At 37.0% G+C, this 22,254-nt stretch overlaps 1 long non-coding RNA gene across 1 annotated transcript in view; it reads left to right on the forward strand.

The window, feature by feature from the left end:
- LOC132433252 (uncharacterized) overlaps window positions 1-22,254 on the forward strand; it is a 92,787-nt gene that overhangs the window by 10,359 nt on the left and 60,174 nt on the right. The window contains exon 2 of the long non-coding RNA XR_009521101.1: window positions 1,139-1,236. This is a non-coding gene — a long non-coding RNA (uncharacterized lncRNA). The remainder of the gene's footprint in view (window positions 1-1,138; window positions 1,237-22,254) is intronic.

Below are 22,254 nucleotides of genomic sequence, written 5' to 3' on the forward strand. Positions count from 1 at the left end.
CCCTCAAATTCATATGTTGAAGCCCTAACCTTCAATGTGACTGTTTTTGGAGATAGGGCCTTTACGGAGGTAATTAAGGTTAAACAATGTAATAATGGTGGGACGCTAATCCAATAGGACTGGTGTCCTTATAAGAAGAGGAAGAGACACCAGGAGTACATATGCACAGAAAAAAGGCCATATGAAGACACAGCAAGAAGGCAGCCATCTGAAAGCCCAGGAGAGAGGGCTAACCAGAAACCAACCCTGCTGGCACCTTGATCTTGGACTTCCAGCCTCCAAACTGTGAGAAAATAAACTTCTGCTGTGTATTTGCTGTATGTGTATTTTATTATGGCAGCCCTAGTAGACTAATACAGCGTCTTTTGGCATTCTGGATCTTTCAAACGACTTATTCTAATGCTACAGGATCACTAGGTACTTGTTTTGTCTTACAAGTGTGCCCACGTAATAGTTTAACATTACATGGGTCTCTGATTTCCAGCTTCTAATGTCTATTTTGTGCCATCTCCTACCTGATTGCCAAGTCAATGCTCTATATTTTAGTTTTTTGGGTTTTTTTTAAGACACCACTTCAAGGAATCAGTTTCTGTAACAAATGGACCTCAAAACTTTGGAAGATCAACATAAAAGAAGTTTATTTTTCTCTCATATAACACTAAAAATTATTATATCCTGTTGGTGGGTGGCTGTCTTCCACATGGAGATTCAGGGACCCACCTCCCTTCATCTTGGCTCCAGCATATTCTAAACCTGCAATGTCCAATGTGGTACCACCTGTGGCTACTGAGTACTTGAAAAGTGGCCATCAGTACTGGAAATATGCTGTAAGTGCAAAACACATAACTAGATTTTGAAAAAAAGAATATAAAGTGTTCATGAATATTTTATATTGAATGTATACTGGAATATATTTTGGAGATATTGGGTTCAAAAATGCATTATTGAAATGAATTTAACCCATTTCTGCTAGCAATAATCACATCTTGGATGAACTCCCTTGGCTACAGTACTGCCAGTACACAAAGCTATAATATATATATATATATTTTACACAAAGTAACAATACATATATTAGTGTGGCTACTAGAAAACTTAAAATTACGTATATGGCTCACATTGTATTTCTCTCGGACAGCCCTGCTCTAAAGCCTCAGAGTCTTCTGCTTCAGTTGGCAGAAAGGGAAAGAGACAGTGGAGGAGCCACTTCAGATTCATAAAAACCCCAGCTTACAGGTAAGAGAAAGCTCATCTGCTCAAATTCCATTATGAGAATTAGTTACATGGCTATGTCCAGATGTGAGAGGGCTTGGGAAATGTCATCCTGGCTCAGAGGCCACCTCGTAGCGACAGTTCTAATCGAAGAAGGGGAGTGCAAATGATTGTGGACAGCTAGCCCTCTCCAACACAAGGTCTGTGCTCAAGCATCATCTCCTTGGTGAAGTCTTCCCTGACTACTGCAGCCACCTGCAGGCCACCCCCAGCATTCCCTGTCTTCCTTCCTTGTTTTATTTTTCTTTAGAACATTCCACGATTTGACACATCACGTTTTGTGTATTTGTTCATTTTCTTTCTTTCTCACTATATGTAAACTCCTTGAAATAATTTTTTAAAAATTTCTTTATTGTGGTAAAATATACACAACATAAAATTTACTATCTTAACCATTTTTATGTATGACATTCAGTGGTATTAAAAACCTTCATATTTTTATGCAGCCATCAGCACCATCCATATCCAGAACTCTTTTCATCTTGCAAAACTGAAACTCTGTACCCATTAGACAAGAGCTTCCCATTTCCCTCTTCCTTCATCTCCTAGCAACCACCATTCTACTTTCTGTCCCTGTGATTTTGACTACTGTAAGTATCTCATATAACTAGAATGAAACAGTATTTTTCTTCTTGTGACTGGCATATTTCACTTAGCATAATGTCCTCAAGATTAATCCATGTTGTGGCCTATGTCAAAATTTCCTTCTTTTTTAAGGCTGAATAATATTCCATTATATGTATATATCACCTTTTGCTTATTCAGTCATCTGTCTATGGACACTTGGATGACGTCTGCATTTTAGCTGTTGTGAATAATGCTTCTATGAATATGGGTATACATATATCCCTGATGTCCCAAATATCCCACAGAGACCCTGATTTCAATTCAATTGAATATGTACCCAAAATTGGAATTGCTGGATCACATGGTAGTTCTATTTTGAACTTTTTGGGAAATGTCCATACTGTTTTTCACAGTGACTACAGCATTTTACATTCCAAACAATGCACGAGATTCCAATTTCCCAACATCCTTGCCAACATTTGTTATCTTCTGTTTTTTTGTTTTGTTTTGCTTTATAGTAGCCATCTTAATGGGTGTGAGGAAGTATCTCATTGTGGTTTTGATTTGCATTTGCCTCATGATTAGTGATATCGAGCATTTTTTCATGTGCTTATTGGCTATTTGTATGTCTTTGGAGGAATGTTTAATAATATCTGAAGGCATTGATTTTCATCTGTGGATTCAGTGCTGTGTTACTCATGCCTGGAACTGTGCTGCCATGTACCAGACACTCAAGGATTATATGCTGACCAAATAAACAATTGAACCTTACAGGCCTGCTAAGGCACAGATAAAGCATTGAGGAAGGAAATTAGGTACTTAGTTCAGAACTCATTAGTCCAGTCAAGATAAATGATATATTCTGTCAGTTTGTAAATATGAGCAAACCAGAGTTAGACATAGTGGCGATGTCAACTTAACATCACAGATTTTTAAACTTGAGCAGAAATTTGCTACCCTGGTGTTTTGTTTGCTCTGCACAGTATTGATTTTTTTTTGAGAATTTTAATTTTTTAATTTATTTTTTTATTAGTGACTAAAAATATCTGGATACTTTTACAGTTTTTTTTAAATTGAGATTTTATTTTTTCTTCTCCTGTTTATTTTTTAAGTCTTACTCTACTTATACTCTTTCAGTGGTATTATTTAACTTGTATCATATCAGCATACCAGTAATAATAATTATAATGATGATAATAAATAATTTATGAGGTTAAAAAGAAGACAAACCTAATTCTAGACAACAAATATATGTAGGCCAAGAGGGGGGATATCAGAGTTAAGTTTCTAAACTCCTTGTAGTGTATGGAGGGGGTTAAAATATTAACTATAGACTGTTAGTTATTATGAATGCAAGATATTGGGTTGGCCAAAAAATTCGTTTGGGTTTTTCCGTAATGTCTTACGGAAAAACCCAAACGAATTTTTTGGCCAACCCAATATTATTTAAAAGATAATCAGTAAAGAGTAGACACAGAGTCTGTAATCTTCAGCCAGTAGAAGGAAAAAATCAAACAAGAAAGCAAACCACAATTCCACTCCTAGGTATATACCCAAAATAGTTGAAAGCAGGGACTTGAGCAGATATTTGCATACCCATTTTTACCGCACAGTTATTCAGAATATAGAAAAGATGGAAACAAGTCAAATGTTCATCAGCAGGTGAATGGATAAGCAAATTATGGTATGTACATACAATAGAATATTATTCAGACATAAAAAGGAATGAAGTTACAATACATGCTACAACATGGATGAATTTTGACAATTTTATGCTACGTGAAATAAGCCAGACACAAAAGGACAAAGACTGCATGAGTGTACTTATGTGAAATATCAAGAATAGGCAAATTGGGGCTTCCCTGGTGGCGCAGTGGTTGAGAGTCTGCCTGCCGATGCAGGGGACACGGGTTTGTGCCCCGGTCTGGGAAGATCCCACATGCCGCGGGGCGACTAGGCCCATGAGCCATGGCCGCTGAGCCTGCGCGTCCGGAGCCTGTGCTCCGCAACGGGAGAGGCCACAACAGTGAGAGGCCCGCGTACCACAAAAAAAAAAAAAAAAAAGAATAGGTAAATTCATAGAGACAGCAGTAGATTGAAGTTACCAGGGGCTGGGGGATGGGAAGAATAAGGGAATTATTGTTTAATTGTTACAGAGTTTGTTTGGGGTGATGAAAAAGTTTTGGAAATAGTGGTGATGGTTGCACAACATTGTGAATGTAACTAATGCCACTAAATTGTACACTTAAAAATTATTAAAATGGCAAATTTATGTTATTTGTATTTTACCATAAAAATTATTTTTTAAATGAGAGCAAACCAACAATTTGCTCAAAGAAAGAATAAAAAAAAATTAAAAAGTACAGTAAAGAGAAAGAGCAAGATGATAGGAACAAGTCCAGCTAACAGTATCTGTAAATCATCTGAACTTATCAGCTAAAACACAGAGGTTGTTAGATATAAAAATGCAAAATCCATTTGCATGTTTATAAGAAACACACCTGAAACATAGGGACTAAGAAAGGTTGAAAGTGAAGGAAAAGTAAAAGAATTAAAAGAATTTTAAAAAGACATACCAGGAAAATACTAACGAAAAGAAAGTTCAAGTTTCTGTAGTTATATTAAACTTGTCTTAAACTTTAAGACAAAACATATAGTTATGGATAAGAGAGTCATAAAAATGATAAAAGGTTTATTTCAACAGGAAGTTCTAGTAATTCTAAATTTACAGAGCTCAATAAAATATCTAAAATACAATGTAAAATTTATAAACCCTCGAAATATATAGAACAAAATTGATAAAACTATATGAGAAGTGGACAAATGAAATACTCGAATGGAATATTTCAACACATGACTGTCAATTATTGATGGTCATGTAGACCAAATATATAATGAACATATGGAAGATGAATCACACATTTAACAGCTGTGAGTTAATAGATATGTATAGAACCATGTTTCTAGGACCACTGATTAAAGAATGCATATTATACTGGAGAATATGAGGAACATTAAAACAAACAAGCAAACAAACAAACAAACAAACTTGACCATGTGCTAGGCCATAAAACAAGCCTTAACCGATTTCAAAGATTAGGTATCGTGTAATTCATATTTTCTGTCAGTAATGCAATCTGGTATACAATCAAAATAACAAAGATATTAAAAAATGCAAAACCCCACACTTTTGAACATTTAAAAATGTATTTTTAAATAACTCTAAGTCAAAAAAGAATAATATTGAAGATTAAAATATACTTAGAGCTCAATGATAATGAAAGTACTAAGGATAAAACTTGAGGGATGGGCAACAGAGGTATTTAGAAGGAAATTTATAGTAATAAATGCTTTTTAAAGAAAAAGAATGTAGGTTGAAAATCAAGGAGGAAGACATACAGTTAGAAAAAAATGGAATAAAGAAAAAGAAAGTCAAAGAAAACAAATTATAAAAATAAAAGCAGAGATTAATGTAAACGAAAATAAAGATACAATGGAGAGGATAAACAAAGCACTAAATTTCGCATCTAAGTATATATCCTACAGAAACTCTTACACGTTTGTATCAGACAAAAAAGATATAAAGGACAGAAATACATTACTAAAATTGAGATAAATGAAAATGGACATAAGTGAAAGTCACAAATAATCAAAATGGATACAAAAAGAAACAAAATCTGAATAGCATTATATCTTTTGAATAATTTGAATTTATAATTAAAAGCCTTCCCACAAGGAAAACTCTAGTCTCAGATGGACTTACTAGTGAATTCTACCAAAAATTTAAGAAAGAATAATACCAGTCATACATAAAAGCTTGAAGAAATAAAAGAGAAAGAAACCCTTCCCAAGTCATTTTATGAGACCAGAAATTCTCTGATAACAAAGATATTAAAAGATAAGACCATTATTCCTTAGGAACACAGAAAAGTTCTTAACAAAATATTAGCAAATCAAATTCATCATCTATAAATAGGGTAACACACATGACCAAATTAGATTTATCCCAGATATGCAAGATTGGTTTAGTATTCAACAATCAATTAATGTAATTCAAATGTAATTAAAGAATAATAAAAGGGAAAAAACATTATTATCTTCATAGGTACAGTAAAAGTACTTTTAAAAATTCAACACTAATTAATGATTTAAAAGATCCTTGGGAGACTAGATATAGGACGCTTCTTCAACCTGATAAAGGGAATTTGAAGACCCAGCAACTAATACCATATTTAATAGTGAAATACTGGATACTTTTCCTATAAGATTGGGAACATGCAAGAGTATGTACTTTCACTACTTTTATTCAAGATTTTTCCTGGAGATTATAGCTGTTGCAACAGGCAAGAAACCAAATAATAGGTGTATAGATTGGAAAGAAAGAAGTAAAACTTTCTATTTGTAGAAGATGATAGTATATGTAAAAAACCCCAATGAAGCTGCAAAAAAACTACTAGAACTAGTAGTGAATTTAGCCAGGTGACGTAAGTTCAATATACAAAATTTTATTGAATTTTTTTAATACTAGCAACAAATAATTGGGAAATCAAATTAAAAGAAACACGTACTATTTTCTAGCATAAAAATAAAATACCTAAAAATAAATTTAACAAAATATATTGAATATGTGCATATAGAATATTACCATACATTGCTGAGGAAAATTAAAGATCTAAACAAATGGGGATGCACATAATTAGATTCATGGATTGGAGGAATCAATGCTATTAAAATTTCAAAATTCCCCCAGTTGTTTTATTGATTCAACGTAGTCCCAGTCAAAATTCCTGTAGCCTTTCTTTTATGGATATTGGCAAATTTATATGGAAATACAGAAGATCTAGACTAGCCAATGTAATTTGAGAAATAAGAATCAAGTTAGAAGTTATGCTATCTAATTTCAAGATGTCATAAAGTTATAGGACTTAAGATAATGAATTTTAGCCTAAGAGTAGACATACAGATGAATGGAATAGAATAGTGAGTCCAGAAAAAAAATATATACACACATTAATTGATTTTTGATAGGATTTCAGGGTCATTCAGTGGATTAAATGGTCATGTTTTCAACAAAGGATGTTGAGATAATTGGATATCCACATGGAATAAAATGACTCTCAGCACATACTTCACACTTTACACAAAGACTATCTTGAAATGGATCATAGACCTAAATGTAAAAGCCAAAACTATAAAACTTAAGAGGAAAGTATGAGACAATCTCTGTGACTTTGGAGTAGGCAATAGTTTTTGAGATAGTACAAACTGTAAAATCTTTAAAAAGGATAAATTAGATTTCATTGAAATTAAAACCTTTTATTCTTGGAATAAGGAAGTGAAAGCATGACATAGACTGGGAGAAATTATTCTCAATACATATATACGAAAAAGGTACTTTTATCCTTGTTCTGGATTTTCTTTTGGCATCCAGAATGCATAAAGCTCTGCGACAACTCAAAAATAGGAAGACAAACAACCCAATAATAAATGAGCAAAAGATTTGAACAGATACATGGCAAAAAAGATATATAAATGGTCAATAAACACATAAAAAGATGCTCAGCGTTATTATTTATCAGAATAATGCAAACAAAAACTATAGTGATATACCACTACTGACCCCATAGCATGCTTAAAAAATGAAAAAGGTTAACAATATCAAGTGTTGGCAAAGATGTGGAGCATCTGTAACTTATACATTGCTGGAAGGAGTATAAAATGGTACACACACTTTGGAAAACAGTTATATAGTTTAAGTTAAACATGCAGTTATATTATCTAGCAATTCTATGTGTGGGTATTTACCTAAGATAAGTGAAATTTTGTGTCAGCACAAAGCCTTAATCATGAACTCATAGCAACTTTATTCATAATAGCACCAAACTGGAAACAACTCAAAGGTCCATCAAGAAGTGAGTGAATAAACGAACTGTAGTATAGCCATATGACAGAACATTGCTCCGTGATAAATAGAAAGGAACACAACAACATGGAAGAATCTCAAACATATTATTATGCATCAAAGAAGCCAAAGAATAGTACATTTTGTGTGATTCTGTTTAATTGATATTCTAGAAAATGCAAAATGTAACCTACTGGGACAGAAAGCACGTAAGTGGTTCCCTAGGGCTGGGAGTGAGATGGGGTTGACCACAAAGAGCCACAGTAACATTTTTGGGTGAGGAAATGTTCTGTATCTGGATTATGGTGGTAGTTACACATTGTGGTAGTTATAAATTGTCAAAATTCTTCTAATGGCATACTTAAATAAGTGTAGTTTATCATATGTAAATTATACTTCAATAAAGCTGATTGAAAAGATGGATGGCAAAGAAATCAATGTCTGATCACCTCACCTTAGTTTAACCTGGCTGTTCTTCATGGCCAGTGGAGTGGGAACATGGTGTCTACTTTGGGTGCTACAGTCAGGAAGGCTTTGAAATTACTGGTGGAGCTACTCCATTCCAGAAATTTCTCTGATTTCTTTGATTGCTCTTTTTGTTGACATCTGTTCTTTTTTTTTTAATGTCTTTATTGGAGTATAATTGCTTTACAATGGTGTGTTAGTTTCTGCTTTATAACAAAGTGAATCAGTTATACATATACATGTATCCCCATATCTCTTCCCTCTTGTGTCTCCCTCCCTCCCAACCCCCCATCCCACCCCTATAGGTGATCACAAAGCACCAAGCTGATCTCCCTGTGCTATGCGGCTGCTTCCCACTAGCTGTCTATTTTACATTTGGTAGTGTATATATGTCCATGCCACTCTCTCACTTTGTCCCAACTTACCCTTCCCCCTCCCCATATCCTCAAGTCCATTTTCTAGTAGGTCTGCATCTTTATTCCTGTCTTGCCCCCAGGTTTTTTATGACCATCTTTTTTTTAGATTCCATATATATGTGTTAGCATATGGTATTTGTTTTTCTCTTTCTGACTTAACTTTACTCTATATGACAGACTCTAGGCCCATCCACCTCACTACGAATAACTCAATTTCGTTTCTTGTTATGGCTGAGTAATATTCCATTGTACAAATGTGCCACATCTTCTTTATCCATTCATCTGTTGATGGACACCTAGGTTGCTTCCATGTCCTGGCTACTTTAAATAGAGCTGTAATGAACATTATGGAACATGACTCTTTTTGAATTATGGTTTTCTCAGGGTATACACCCAGTAGTGGGATTGCTGGGTCGTATGGTAGTTCTACTTTTAGTTTTTCGAGGAACCTCCATACTGTTCTCCATAGTGGCTGTATCAGATTACATTCTCACCAACAGGACAAGAGGGTTCCCTTTTCTCCACACCCTGTCTAGCGTTTATTGTTTGTGTATTTTTTGATGATGGCCATTCTGACTGGTGTGAGATGATATCTCATTGTAGTTTTGGTTTGCATTTCTCTAATGATTAATGATTTTGAGCATTCTTTCATGTGTGTGTTAGCACTCTGTATATCTTCTTTGGAGAAATGTCTATTTAGGTCTTCTGCCCATTTTTCGATTAGGTTGTTTGTTTTTCTGATATTGAGCTGCATGAGCTGCTTGTAAATTTTGGAGATTAATCCTTTGTCAGTTCCTTCATTTGCAAATATTTTCTCCCATTCTGAGGGTTGTCCTTTGGTCTTGTTTATGGTTTCCTTTGCTGTTCAAAAGTGTTTAAGTTTCATTAGGTCCCATTTGTTTATTTTTATTTCCATTTCTCTAGGAGGTGGATCAAAAAGGATCTTGCTGTGATTTATGTCATAGAGTGTTCTGCCTATGTTTTCCTCTAACAGTTTGATAGTGTCTGGCATTACATCTAAGGTCTTTAATCCATTTTGAGTTTATTTTTGTGTATGGTGTTAGGGAGTGTTCTAATTTCATTCTTTTACATGTAGCTGTTCAGTTTTCCCAGCAACATTTATTGAAGAGGCTGTCCTTTCTCCACTGTATATTCTTTCCTCTTTTATCAAAGATAAGGTAACCATATCTACATGGGTTTATCTCTGGGCTTTCTATCCTAATCCATTGATCTATATTTCTGTTTTTGTGCCAGTACCATACTGTCTTGATTACTGTAGCTTTGTAGTATAGTCTGAAGTCAGGGAGCTTGATTCCTCCAGCTCCGTTTTTCTGTCTCAAGATTTCCTTGGCTATTCGGGGTCTTTTGTGTTTAAATACAAATTGTGAAATTTTTTGTTCTAGTTCTGTGAAAAATGCCAGTGGTAGTTTGATAGGGATTGCATTGAATCTGTAGATTGCTTTGGGTAGTACAGTCATTTTCACAATGTTGATTCTTCCAATCCAAGAACATGGTATATCTTTCCATCTGTTTGTATCACCTTTAATTTCTTTCATCAGTGTTTTATAATTTTCTGCATACAGGTTTTTTGTCTCCTTAGGTAAGTTTATTCCTAGATATTTTATTCTTTTTATTGCAGTGGTAAGTCGGAGTGTTTTCTTAATTTCACTTTCAGATTTTTCATCATTAGTGTATAGGAATGCAGGAAATTTCTGTGCATTAATTTTGTATCCTGCTACTTTACCAAATTCATTGATTAGCTCTAGTAGTTTTCTGGTAGCATCTTTAGGATTCTCTATGTATAGTATCATGTCATCTGCAAACAGTGACAGTTTTACTTCTTTTTTTCCGATTTGGATTCCTTTTGTTTCTTTTTCTTCTGTGATTGCTGTGGCTAAAACTTCCAAAACTATGTTGAATAATAGTGGTGAGAGTGGGCAACCTTGTCTTGTTCCTGATCTTAGTGGAAATGGTTTCAGTTTTTCACCATTGAGGACGATGTTGGCTGTGGGTTTGCCATATATGGCCTTTATTATGTTGAGGTAGGTTCCCTCTATGCCTACTTTCTGGAGGGTTTTTATCATAAATGGGTGTCGAATTTTGTCAAAAGCTTTTTCTGCATCTACTGAGAGGATCGTATGATTTTTCTCCTTCAATTTGTTAATATGGTTTATCACATTGATTGATTTACGTATATTGAAGAATCCTTGCATTCCTGGGATAAACCCCACTTGATCATGGTGTATGATCCTTTTAATGTGCTGTTGGATTCTGTTTGCTAGTATTTTGTTGAGGATTTTTGCATCTATGTTCATCAGTGATATTGGCCTGTAGTTTTCTTTCTTTGTGACATCCTTGTCTGGTTTTGGTATCAGGGTGATGGTGGCCTCGTAGAATGAGTTTGGGAGTGTTCCTCCCTCTGCTATATTTTGGAAGAGTTTGAGAAGGATAGGTGTTAGCTGTTCTCTAAATGTTTGATAGAATTCGCCTGTGAAGCCATCTGGTCCTGGGCTTTTGTTTGTTGGAAGATTTTTTTTTTTTTTTTTTTGCGGTACGCGGGCCTCTCACCATTGTGGCCTCTCCTGTTGTGGAGCACAGGCTCTGGACGCGCAGGCTCAGTGGCCATGGCTCATGGGCCCAGCCACTGCACGGCATGTGGGATCCTCCCGGACCGGGGCACAAACCCGTGTCCCCTGCATCGTCAGGCGGACTCTCAACCACTGCGCCACCAGGGAAGTCTGTTGGAAGATTTTTAATCACAGTTTCAATTTCAATGCTTGTGATTGGCCTGTTCATATTTTCTGTTTCTTCCTGGTTCAGTCTCGGAAGGTTGTGCATTTCTAATAGTTTGTGTTGACATCTGTTCTTATTTCAGTGAATGTAGTAGCTCCCAAATTATCTGATGATATTATTTGGAATGTTATAATAGTTGTCTCAGCCTCTGATTTACCTCTATTTCCTCTGTGGCCATAAAGATCAGTAAAAGAATTAAAGTCCTAAATGTCAGCATTTTTGTTTCCCCTTTTCTCCATTCTCCTGCTATTTCAGCGCATGCCTTGAGATTAATGATGAAGGATCTCCATATCGTCTTAGATAATATGCTGACTTGGAATATAGTAATTGTTTCTGGGGTCAAATTATAAGCCAGATATAAAGTTCTAGAAGGAATAGAGGATACTAGAAAGCTAAAAAAGCAATTGTGCTATCACTGCATTATTATTTTTTAGAATTAATCACAATTTTTACATGTTTATTTGAGTTGTTCTGGTTCTGATTTTTTCTTTTATTCCCCATCATTTCACAAATTATTTCTTTCTAAAAAGGTCCTGCCGAAATTAATTGAGACTATTTTCTTCCATTTAAGTTTATTTACATCCTGTTAAACAGTTAACATTTTTAGTTTTCACATTTCATTTTAATTCTGCCGAGAATTACTAAGTGCCTGCTATTTGCTGTGCACTGATCCTGGAACTGGAAAAGTAAAAGTGATAACTGGACCTGTCCTCACAGTGCGAGACACATACAGAAGTAGTTTAATAACACGCAGTTCCCTGTCATAGAAGTACATTTAAAAGGCTGGGAGAAGCAGTTGAAAGAACAATTGATTTCTGCTTTTTGAGAGCGTATTAGAGATAGCAAGTGGCTATCAAAGGTTGAGTTATCTAGGTGTGAAAGAGAAGGAAGGGCCGCCTTCACAGAGGGGAATGGTGTAAGCAAAGAATCAGGGTGTTTTTTTCTCCCATTGTCGAGGAAAGTTGAATCAAGGAACAAGTTATTCCGACAGACTTTCCATGATTTTTCAAATTGCTTTCTAAATTTTCCCAAATATTTCATAAATATTTCACAAAATTAACCCCTCCAAACTGGCTGCACTACAGAACGAAGGCAGGAGGATTATATAGTCAGTGGGGTGGGCTTTCAGAGCCCCTGCAATAAACCCATGTGAATGTGTCACTCGTGTCAGTGTCAGTCATCATGTACATCTTCATGGGAAAAAGATAGAACCTTGGATTTTGAACGTCTAGACAGCATTGTTGAAATCGTAATAAAAGGAAACATTTTATCATGTGGGGAAAAGGAAAGTGCACACAAGGTGAATGTTAATAGTCACAATATAAGTAACAAACCTGGTGTTGAATTTACTTTTTTTCTTCAGTATCCATGGACCTCTGTAATCCTCCTTCTCATAGAAGAAATTCAGGATCCTTTGTGAAGGAGGGTTTAGATTCAGAATGCAAATATATATTACTATAAGGGTAGTATACTATACTACTTAGTATAAGGGTAGCACAAGACTGGGCAGGCAGTTCCAGACCTGACCGTATACCTAATAGGGCAAGCCACATCCTAATGTAGTGGCTTGGAACCACGACCGTTTATTATTTCTCAGCGTTGGTTTGAATTCAGGCCGGGCTCAGCTGCACTTTTCCTCTGCTTTTTGTGATCATCTTTAGCGTCATTCATGTGGCCGCTTTCCACATCATTCGGCCTGGACCTCCTTACCTCACAGTGGCTGGATAATAGTTTGGTTTATCTTTTCATCCGACCTTTGTTTTATCCCTTCAGGCATTCCCTAAACTGTAAAGGCATATATTTCACAAGACATGCTCGTTCATTAAGTTCTCTCTTGCCCCTCTGCTTCCCTTCTGCCCTTTGAAGTCCCTCCCATCCTATAATGCCCATCTCTACTACCACTTTTGTGATGAAACCTGTATGTCATTTTTCTTTTCCACCTGCTTTATCCATACCCTCTGATGGCAGTGCACTGGCTCTTTCTGAGCTCTCACAGAATGCTGTCTGTCGTTCTGTCTTGTGTTTCGTTCAGCTGTGTAGTTGATCCGAGAAGAGATTGGCCCTGTCCATGAGTACTTATTCCATGGACCTACCTACCTCAATACCTAAGGTATTGAGGACTCTTCTCTTCAGACATGTGTCCTATTTTAGATGTCTCAGCTTTCTTAAGAGAATGTCAACTCTCTCCATTTTGACTGACCTATGAAACATGAAATTGAGGCTCTGTAAAATAATTTGTACTCCAGGTTCTTGACAGAGGTTATAACCTAGAAATCTCGGCTCCCCAGTACCTATCAAAAGCTCAGTTGTGAAAAGTAATATATATGGAGAACTGCCTGAAGGATATGCAGTCCATTTGTTCTTTAGACACACTCAATTTTGTTCCTGGATTAACCAAACCAAGAGAGACCTGCAGCCTGAAATACTTTTGGTTTAGTTCCCCAGAGAATTGCTTGCATGGAATTGCCCATGGCATTATGCCATTGGCTTTCATTTTGATGGACATTATGAGGAAAAGCCTGTTCAATTTTTGCCAATACATTGGAAAATCTGGAAGAAATAAGTGATTTTCTAATAAAAATATAAATTACCAAAATTGACTCAAGTGGAGTTAGGAAAACCCAAATAGACCAATGACCACGGAGGGAGTTGAAAAAGGTTGCCAAAGATTTATTCCCCTCCAGAGCTGAGCCCAGTTTTCTGGGGGGGCGGTGTATATCTACTGTGTTTATTTGCCTAAGTATTATGTTTCTCCCTACATTTATATCTCTCTTCTTTTTCTTTTATCAGTCAGTACCACTTCTTCCTTTGGGGGGTGGCTCCTCCCCCACCTCAGTTATATATATTATGATAGTGGGATATTGCACTGATTCCTGGCCACAGAAGTAAACCAATCATGCTGAACCATATTAGTATATATCCTTGTATATAAGGATCCAAGGTGGGCACGTGACCCCAGTAAAGTTAATCGAAGTCTTTTCTGGGAATATTGTGTTCACATCCGTGGGAAAAGTTCTCCTCGTCTTGGTTGCTAAATGGGAATGATGTAAGCCTATAACTACATGTGGTCGCAACAACTCCCTCCCATATAAATTAAGCCCATCTGCAATGGAAGACAAGAAAGAGAGGGAGAGAAAGGGATCGGGAGCAGGGGCGTGGTGACACAGGACAGACAGACACACAATAAGAAACTCTTTGACTGAGAGATGGAGCCTGAGAGAGACAGGCACACATGCAGACATAGAACTCAGACATGGAAATAAAGTAAAAGACAAAGATTCCAGCATTGTTTGAGTCCTTGGTGCTACTCCTGTCCTTCCTATGTGTGAAACAATACATCTTCCTTCTTCCCTTCCTTCCTTCCTTCCTTCCTTCCCTCCCTCCTTCCCTCCTCCCTCCCTCCCTTCCTTCCTTCCCTCCCTCCCTCCCTCCTTCCATTCCTTCCTTCTTTCCTCCTCCCTCCCTCCCTTCCTTCCATCCTTCTTTCCTCCTCCCTCCCTCCCTCCCTCCTTCCCTCCTCCCTCCCTCCCTCCTCCCTCCCTCCCTCCTCCCTCCCTCCCTCCTTCCCTCCTCCCTCCCTCCCTCCCTCCTTCCCTCCTCCCTCCTTCCCTCCTCCCTCCTTCCCTCCTCCCTCCCTCCCTCCCTTCCATCATTCTTTCCCCCTCCCTCCCTCCCTCCCTTCCTCCCTTCCTCCCTTCCTCCCTTCCTTCCTTCCTTCCTTCCTTCCTTCCTTCCTTCCTTCCTTCCTTCCTTCCTTTCTTTCTTTCTTTTGCTAAAGCTAGTTTAATTTAGGAGTCTTTCACTTGCGAGTGAAATAATTCTGATCAAAATGGTTTTATAGGTGAACTTAAAAAATGAATTAAGGCACAGATCATTCCTTTGTTCCTTTTACTCTTCCAAAGCATATGAAAAGAGAACCCATAACATTTGTCTACCCATTTTTTAAGGCTAGCATAACTGATATAAAAACTGAAATATTATAGCACAAAAAGAAAACAATGAATATACATGAATATAGTTGCATATATCCTAAATGTGTCCCAGAAAACATCTATCTACAAGTCCTCACAAGACGACTCTGTTTGGCCCTGCACCATTCAGTGCAGAACTCACCCTTTTCCTAGGGTTTCTCAAATCACATTATATCTGCCAGGATACTCAAGGTTTTGCTAGGGTAACAAAAACCCCCAAATCCTTAGTGGTTTAAAACAATGAAAGCTTATTTCTTGCTTATTCAACTGAGGGTCAGCTGGGGATTTCCTCACATAGGGATACAGGCTTTCAGAATATCAACCATTTGGAAAATTATTTAATGACTGCTATCATTAAATTGCAGTCATTATGATTACCCAAGGAAATATGGGGAATCGTATTCTGGCCTCTTAATGTATTGTTACAGAGATGATATATATAATTTCTACTTAGATATCATTGGCAAAGGCAAGTCACATGTCTGCATCTAACTTTTAAAGGTTAAGAAGAATCCTACCTTCATCATGGAAGTAGAAAGGTCTGGAATATTTGCAAACAGTCCTAATAATTACCAGAGAATTCCTTCCTGGTCACCAATTACTGGCTTCACTCTCCTTTCCACATTCAAAATACAATTGTCCCCTCTCCAAAGGACACTACCCAAAATTTCTATAGTCTAACAAAACCAGACTTAAAGTCCAGGATCTCTGGGTGATGTGTGATGGGCTGTTCATGAACAAGGAGGTGATGCCTAATAAAGAGTCTCTATCAAGATCTGGAGACTTGTGAACTAAAATGTTATCTGCCCCTCACTCAATATACACACGGGTTGGGTAACGTGAAAAGAGCCCCTTTTCTGGAAGTGGGGATTATCCTTTGGTTGAGTCCTGACTTGGCTCCTTGAACATCTGTTATTATTCATTGCACCAAGATTCTACCTCTAAGAGATTCTTCCTTCTCCACTATTCTCTTTGGTCATATCTGAAGTGGGAATCAGGGACTATATCCTTTACTGGGGCAGGCAGCGTTACTGGCCCACTTCCTGTTCAATAGAAGATTGGGACCTATGGTTGTCATAAGTCTAGAATCATTTTTTGTCCAGGTTGGTGGAATTTTGCAGTACAAATCACTCAAAAACATTCATGACTAATTTCCTATTTGATTTCAGTCAGCTCCATGTACCAATAGGTGTAACCATAATTCTTTTCTGGACGTATTTCCCATTTTGCTGTATGTCTTTGTTTTCTCTACCTTGTTCCAAATGATTTCTCACTGTATAAAATAGATTTTCATCTTTTCGTGCTCAATGTTTTCTTCACCATCTACCTCCCATTCCTAAATCTAGTGCCAAATATTTTAATGTTTTTTTAAAATGCAGCAACACTCCACTATAAGCTATCAATTTCCTTATTAGTTAGAATAGACTGGATTATGTTGCAGTAACGATCTAAAAATTTTAGTGGCCCAAGACAGCAAAGACTTATTTCCCACTCACACTGTGTCTGTCACAGGTTGACTGTGGGTTCTGTTGTATATAGTTCTCATTCAGAGACACAGGCTGTCAGAGATTCCACTATCTGAGTCATGGCCATGAGAGGGAAAAGGGAATATGGAAAACCACGCATGGGCACCAAAAACTTCTTTCTGGAAATGACCCATGTTACTTCCACTCACATTTATTGGTCGGTGCAAGCCGCAACTAATTTTAAGAGGTTAAGAAAACGAAACCCTACTACATGTCTGGAAGGACAAAGAAATAGAATATCTGTGAACCTGTCCAATAAGTAACACACACACACACACACACACACACACACACACTCTGCAACATTAATGATCTTTGTGGACTTTACTGAAAATTTGTGGGGACTAGAGGAAGAACTATATCACGTGATATTTACAATCTTTCAGAAAACTATCTGAAATCTCTCTTCTTTCTCGTTCTCTTTCTATGGAGTCACTAATGTCTTATTTGTCTCTCCTTCATTCCTCATGCAGTACTCAGCCTCGCAGGCTCTACTCTGCCCTGTCATTTTTTCTGTTTAGGACATAAAATTCCATACTCCTTTATTATGGAGGGCAAGTTCCATTATCCTTGTTATTTGCACATTCCCTCAAGATCTTACATACTACCCCAAGAGACTTATGAAACATTTCTTCTGAACAAATATAGTGCTTTCTCTAAGAATCCTGGTGAATGCAATTTCCTCCATCTTACTACATTAATAATATATTAGCAAGTCAAATCTAGCATTACCAAGTAGATCTTGTTCCAGAAATGAAAGCTGGTTTAATATCACTATATCTATTATTTCAATATCTTATATTAATAGATTAAAAGAGAATATCTATACAATTATCTGGATCTGCTCTGTCCAACATGGTAGACACTAGCCACACATAGCTATTCCAGTAGAAATTTGAATAAATAAAGTTAAATTATTTTTAAAAATTTGGTTCCTTATTCCCACTAGCCATATTTCAAGTACTCAATAGGCACATATGCCTCGTGGCTATGGAGTTAACACAGATATGCACATTTCCATCGTTGTGGAAAGTTCTGTTGGACAGTGCTGATCTAAATAGAGTCATTTGATAAAAGTAAGAATTTGAAAAATAATAGATACACGTAAGCGGATAACTGAATCACTTTGCTGTACACCTGAAACTAACACAACATTGTTAATCGACTATGCTCCAATATAAAATAAAAATTAAAAAAAATTTTTGTAAATCAGTTTGAAGGAAATTTTATTAGGTTGAGAAGCAGTATATATAAGAAGCCAATGGCAAATATTATACTAAGTAGTATTTCTATTATGTTCAGGTAAAAGGGTGATCATCACTATTACAATTGTATCTGTTAGGATTAGGTTTGGTTTTATTTCTCTCTCTTCTTCTTTTCAAGAAAACTGGAGAAAGGTAGTTAAGGGTGGTAGAGTAGGCCTACTTCATGGCCTCTTCAGGTACCCAGATTCATTCTATCACTCCTGGGGTATGGTCTTCATTCTCATATTTTAAGATGATAACCCAAGTTCCAGATCTCATATCTGTATTTAAGGCAGAAGGTTGGAGGAAAGGACAATGGGTAAAGAAGAAGGGAGACCACTGTGGTGTCTGCTGTGGCTTATGGAAGTTGCCACATAATACTTCTGCTGACATTGGTCAGTCATTGGTCACATGGCTTCACTTTGTTGTAAGGGATGCTGGAAACTGTAGCCTTTATTCTGAGTAGCCTTTTGCTCATCTGAAAACTAGGGTTTCCTATGGATGAAGAAGAGAATAGATGCTGGGGAAAACTAACACTTTCTGCCTTAATACCTTATTTAATATTCTAGAAGTTTTTTTTAAATAAATTTATTTATTTTTGGCTGTGTTGGGTCTTCGTTGTTGCACACAGGCTTTCTCTAGTTGTGGCGAGCGGGGGCTGCTCTTCATTGCGGTGCGTGGACTTATTGCGGTGATCTCTCTTGTTGTGGAACGTGGGCTTCAGTAGTTGTGGCACGTGGGCTCAGTAGTTGTGGCTCACGGGCTCAAGAGCACAGGCTCAGTAGTTGTGACGCACGGGCTTAGTTGCTCCACGGCATGTGGGATCTTTCTGGACCAGGGCTCAAACACGTGTCCCCTGCATTGGCAGGTGGATTCTTAACCACTGCACCACCAGGGAAGTCCCCTGTTCTAGAAGTTCTAATCAAAGCAATAACATGGGAAAACAGATAAGTGCAAATATTGCAAAGAAATGGACACAATTATTTTTATCTTTAGAAGCTATAGTTAAATGCCTCAAAATTCAGTTGAATCAACTGAAAATCTGTTAGAAGTGAACATGAAAATTCAGTACGATGTGGGAAATATACAAAAAATCAAGAGCTTTCTGATTGATCTTTTAACCTGTAAGAGATGGGAAATATAATGGGAAAAATGTGGAAAAATATAATGCCTATGGATAAATTTAGCAAGAAATATGTGAAACTTATATGAAGAAAACCACAACATTGTATTGAAGAGCACAAAAAGAAGATCCAGGTCGATGAAGAATCTCGGCATGTTCCTGGATGAGATGACTCAGTGTTATAAAGACATCAGTTCTCCCCAAATTTTTATTTATTTATTTTTGCTGTGTTGGGTCTTCGTTTCTATGTGAGGGCTTTCTCTAGTTGCAGTGAGTGGGGGCCACTCTTCATCGCGGTGCGCGGGCCTCTCTTGTTGCGGAGCACAAGCTCCAGACGCGCAGGCTCAGTAGTGTGGCTCACGGGCCTAGTTGCTCCGCGGCATGTGGGACCTTCCCAGGCCAGGGCTCGAACCCGTGTCCCCTGCATTGGCAGGCAGATTCTCAACCACTGCGCCACCAGGGAAGCGCTCCCCAAATGTTTAAATTTCATACAGTTCTATTGAAAAAATATTTTTAAACTAACTTGTCATTAGTTAGTTAGAATGATGAAATTTACATTAAAGATTGACTGAGAATAGCAAGAAAACAGAAAAAGAACAATGAGGGGGCTGGTTCACTAAGAGATGCCAAGATGTACTGTAAAGCTGCAATAATTAAAAGTATGATACCAGCTGAGGGATTGATAATGGGCCAGAGTAGAGTTCAGGGTGAGGTACATGTAGCGGATGAGAGAGTGTAGTGTGTGAACTTGGGCAAATTCTTAAACTCTCTGTATTTCAAATTTCTCATCTATAAAAGGGGATAAAATGGTTCATACTGCATAGAGTTGCTGTAAGGGTATTATATGTAAAGTATTTAAAACACTGCTTGGCCTGTTGTGTGCACTGTGAAAGTATAAACTATTATTAATGCCAGAATTTTATATATGACAAAGGTGCCATTAACCTCCACAGGGAAAGAATGTATTATTTAATGCATGGTGTTGGAGTAATTGGCTTACATTTGGAAAGAAAGAAAGAAGAAAGGAAGGAAGGAAGAAAGATAATTAGAACTCTAGCTCACATTCATTTTAATTTAAATAGTATAGATTAAATATTTAATTTAAAAAATCCCCATAAGTGTATTAGAAAAAATGAGGAAGAATTTCAAAAGTATTCTTGGAGTGTGGACCGTCTTTTTTCTTATTTTTAGTGTGATACCAATGCAGTAAGCCATACAAGAAAACACTTGGATTTTACTGCCAATCTGTTAATAAAAGTAATTGAGGTAAAGTGGTGGGTGGGTGGTGGTAGTGTGAGAGACGGTAGTTGGGCAGGCGAGAGATGGTGGATCAGAAAAAGTTTATTTAAATACGATAAAAACTTTCATGTCTCATTTCTTTTGTAAACTGTGCTACATATATGGTTCAGATTTCCGTTTTGAAGTGCTGCCCTTTGGTAGCAGAAAATGTCAATGAGCTTTTACTTTTTAATTTCAGGAATATTTTAAAGCAAGTCTGTTTTAAATTATTGCTTTTACTCTGAACCATGTATTCAATAGATTCTTATAGTTTTAAAAATTAGATGATAATGATGGGGAAAACATAATGATTGCAAATCAGATGTATAAAATAGCAATATTAGAGCAGTTTGGCTGTTCCAGATTCTAAATTGGAAGTGGGTTGTTTTGGTGAAAGGAAGAAAGCAAAAATTTTTAATATCTTAATTGTTTTTTATAATGTACATTTAATCTGATGGAAATAACCATTGCAACAGTCCTTTTTTAAGCTTTATAAAAAATTATTTAGAAAGTTACATAAATGTAAAAACTTAAAGCAAAAAGGGCAGAGCTCGATGTTGCATTGAGTAGACACTGTTATGAGGAAGAGAGCTGTAAAAATGTAGAATTCTAGAGGGTATAGTTTTTATGCAAAAATTGATGTAGCAGATTGAAAATTTAGTTGGCAAATAGCTACTGACTTTTTAATTTAGAGACATTAAGATTTATTGAGCCAATCTGGCTGCTACCCAGACTGTGCAACATTCAAAGCTCTGAGTTAAAACTCTTTAAGATATAAGTGTGATAACATACAATACACAATGATCTTTACAGAAAAATCTGATTACTTGGATTCCCCTACCTCCTGCCCAAATGCTCAAGAGTTTGAATCCCATGTGGACCATTAATGGACTTCTATATTTCCTTAAAAATGCTCTCTGAGAATTATTAGAACATCAAAGTGACTGTAGCTACTAATAGGTATTTTCTTTAACTCCACAACATGAAAGAAACTTTTTTTTTTAATAAAAGTTACGAGCCAGACAGTCATGTATATTTGATGTCCTTCAATTTGTGAAAGGACACAAACAAGCCCAGGTTTTCTTCCCCCAGGATGATAGTAGAGCTCTTCACCCAGTTGGGTGCCCCGTGTGTCTAATTAGAGCTGTTAGTTTATTAATGCCTTAAAAGCATTGTTTCCCCCACCCCACCCTGACAAATAGACACTCACTGGCGATGCAGTCATCTTACTCATCCCTCTGTCTCATTCCTCTTCCAAATAAAGAGAAGTTTCCTAGCATGGGTCATATCATGGTAAACGCTGTGGCTGCTGCTACTTTATGTGTTGGGAGAAGTTTCCATTTCTTCAACATTTCAGATCTGGTTTCCAGGCTTGACATCCCTAAACTGGCATGTAGGTGTTTATCTGGAGGTTTGTGTGTTTTGTGGTCATCGCTACTTTTTCAAGGAAATGGGAGATGGGTGGGTATGCACTTTTCTCCTCTAACCCCCATCTCTAACCTTTCTCCAAATGCACATCATAGTGGCAGTTAACCTCTCACCTTCTTGCCCTAACTGAAGTTCAGCTTTCTTCCAGCTGGGTCCCCTCTTCATGCCTCCCTACAGAAGTCTCACGCAGAGATTGCATAAAATGTTCCCTCTTATTGGAGGCATATCCCATAGGCTCCAAGGCAGCACTGGACTGTCCTCCAGATTGC

Source organism: Delphinus delphis, chromosome 11 (genome assembly GCF_949987515.2).
Source record: "Delphinus delphis chromosome 11, mDelDel1.2, whole genome shotgun sequence".
NCBI lineage: Eukaryota > Metazoa > Chordata > Mammalia > Artiodactyla > Delphinidae > Delphinus > Delphinus delphis.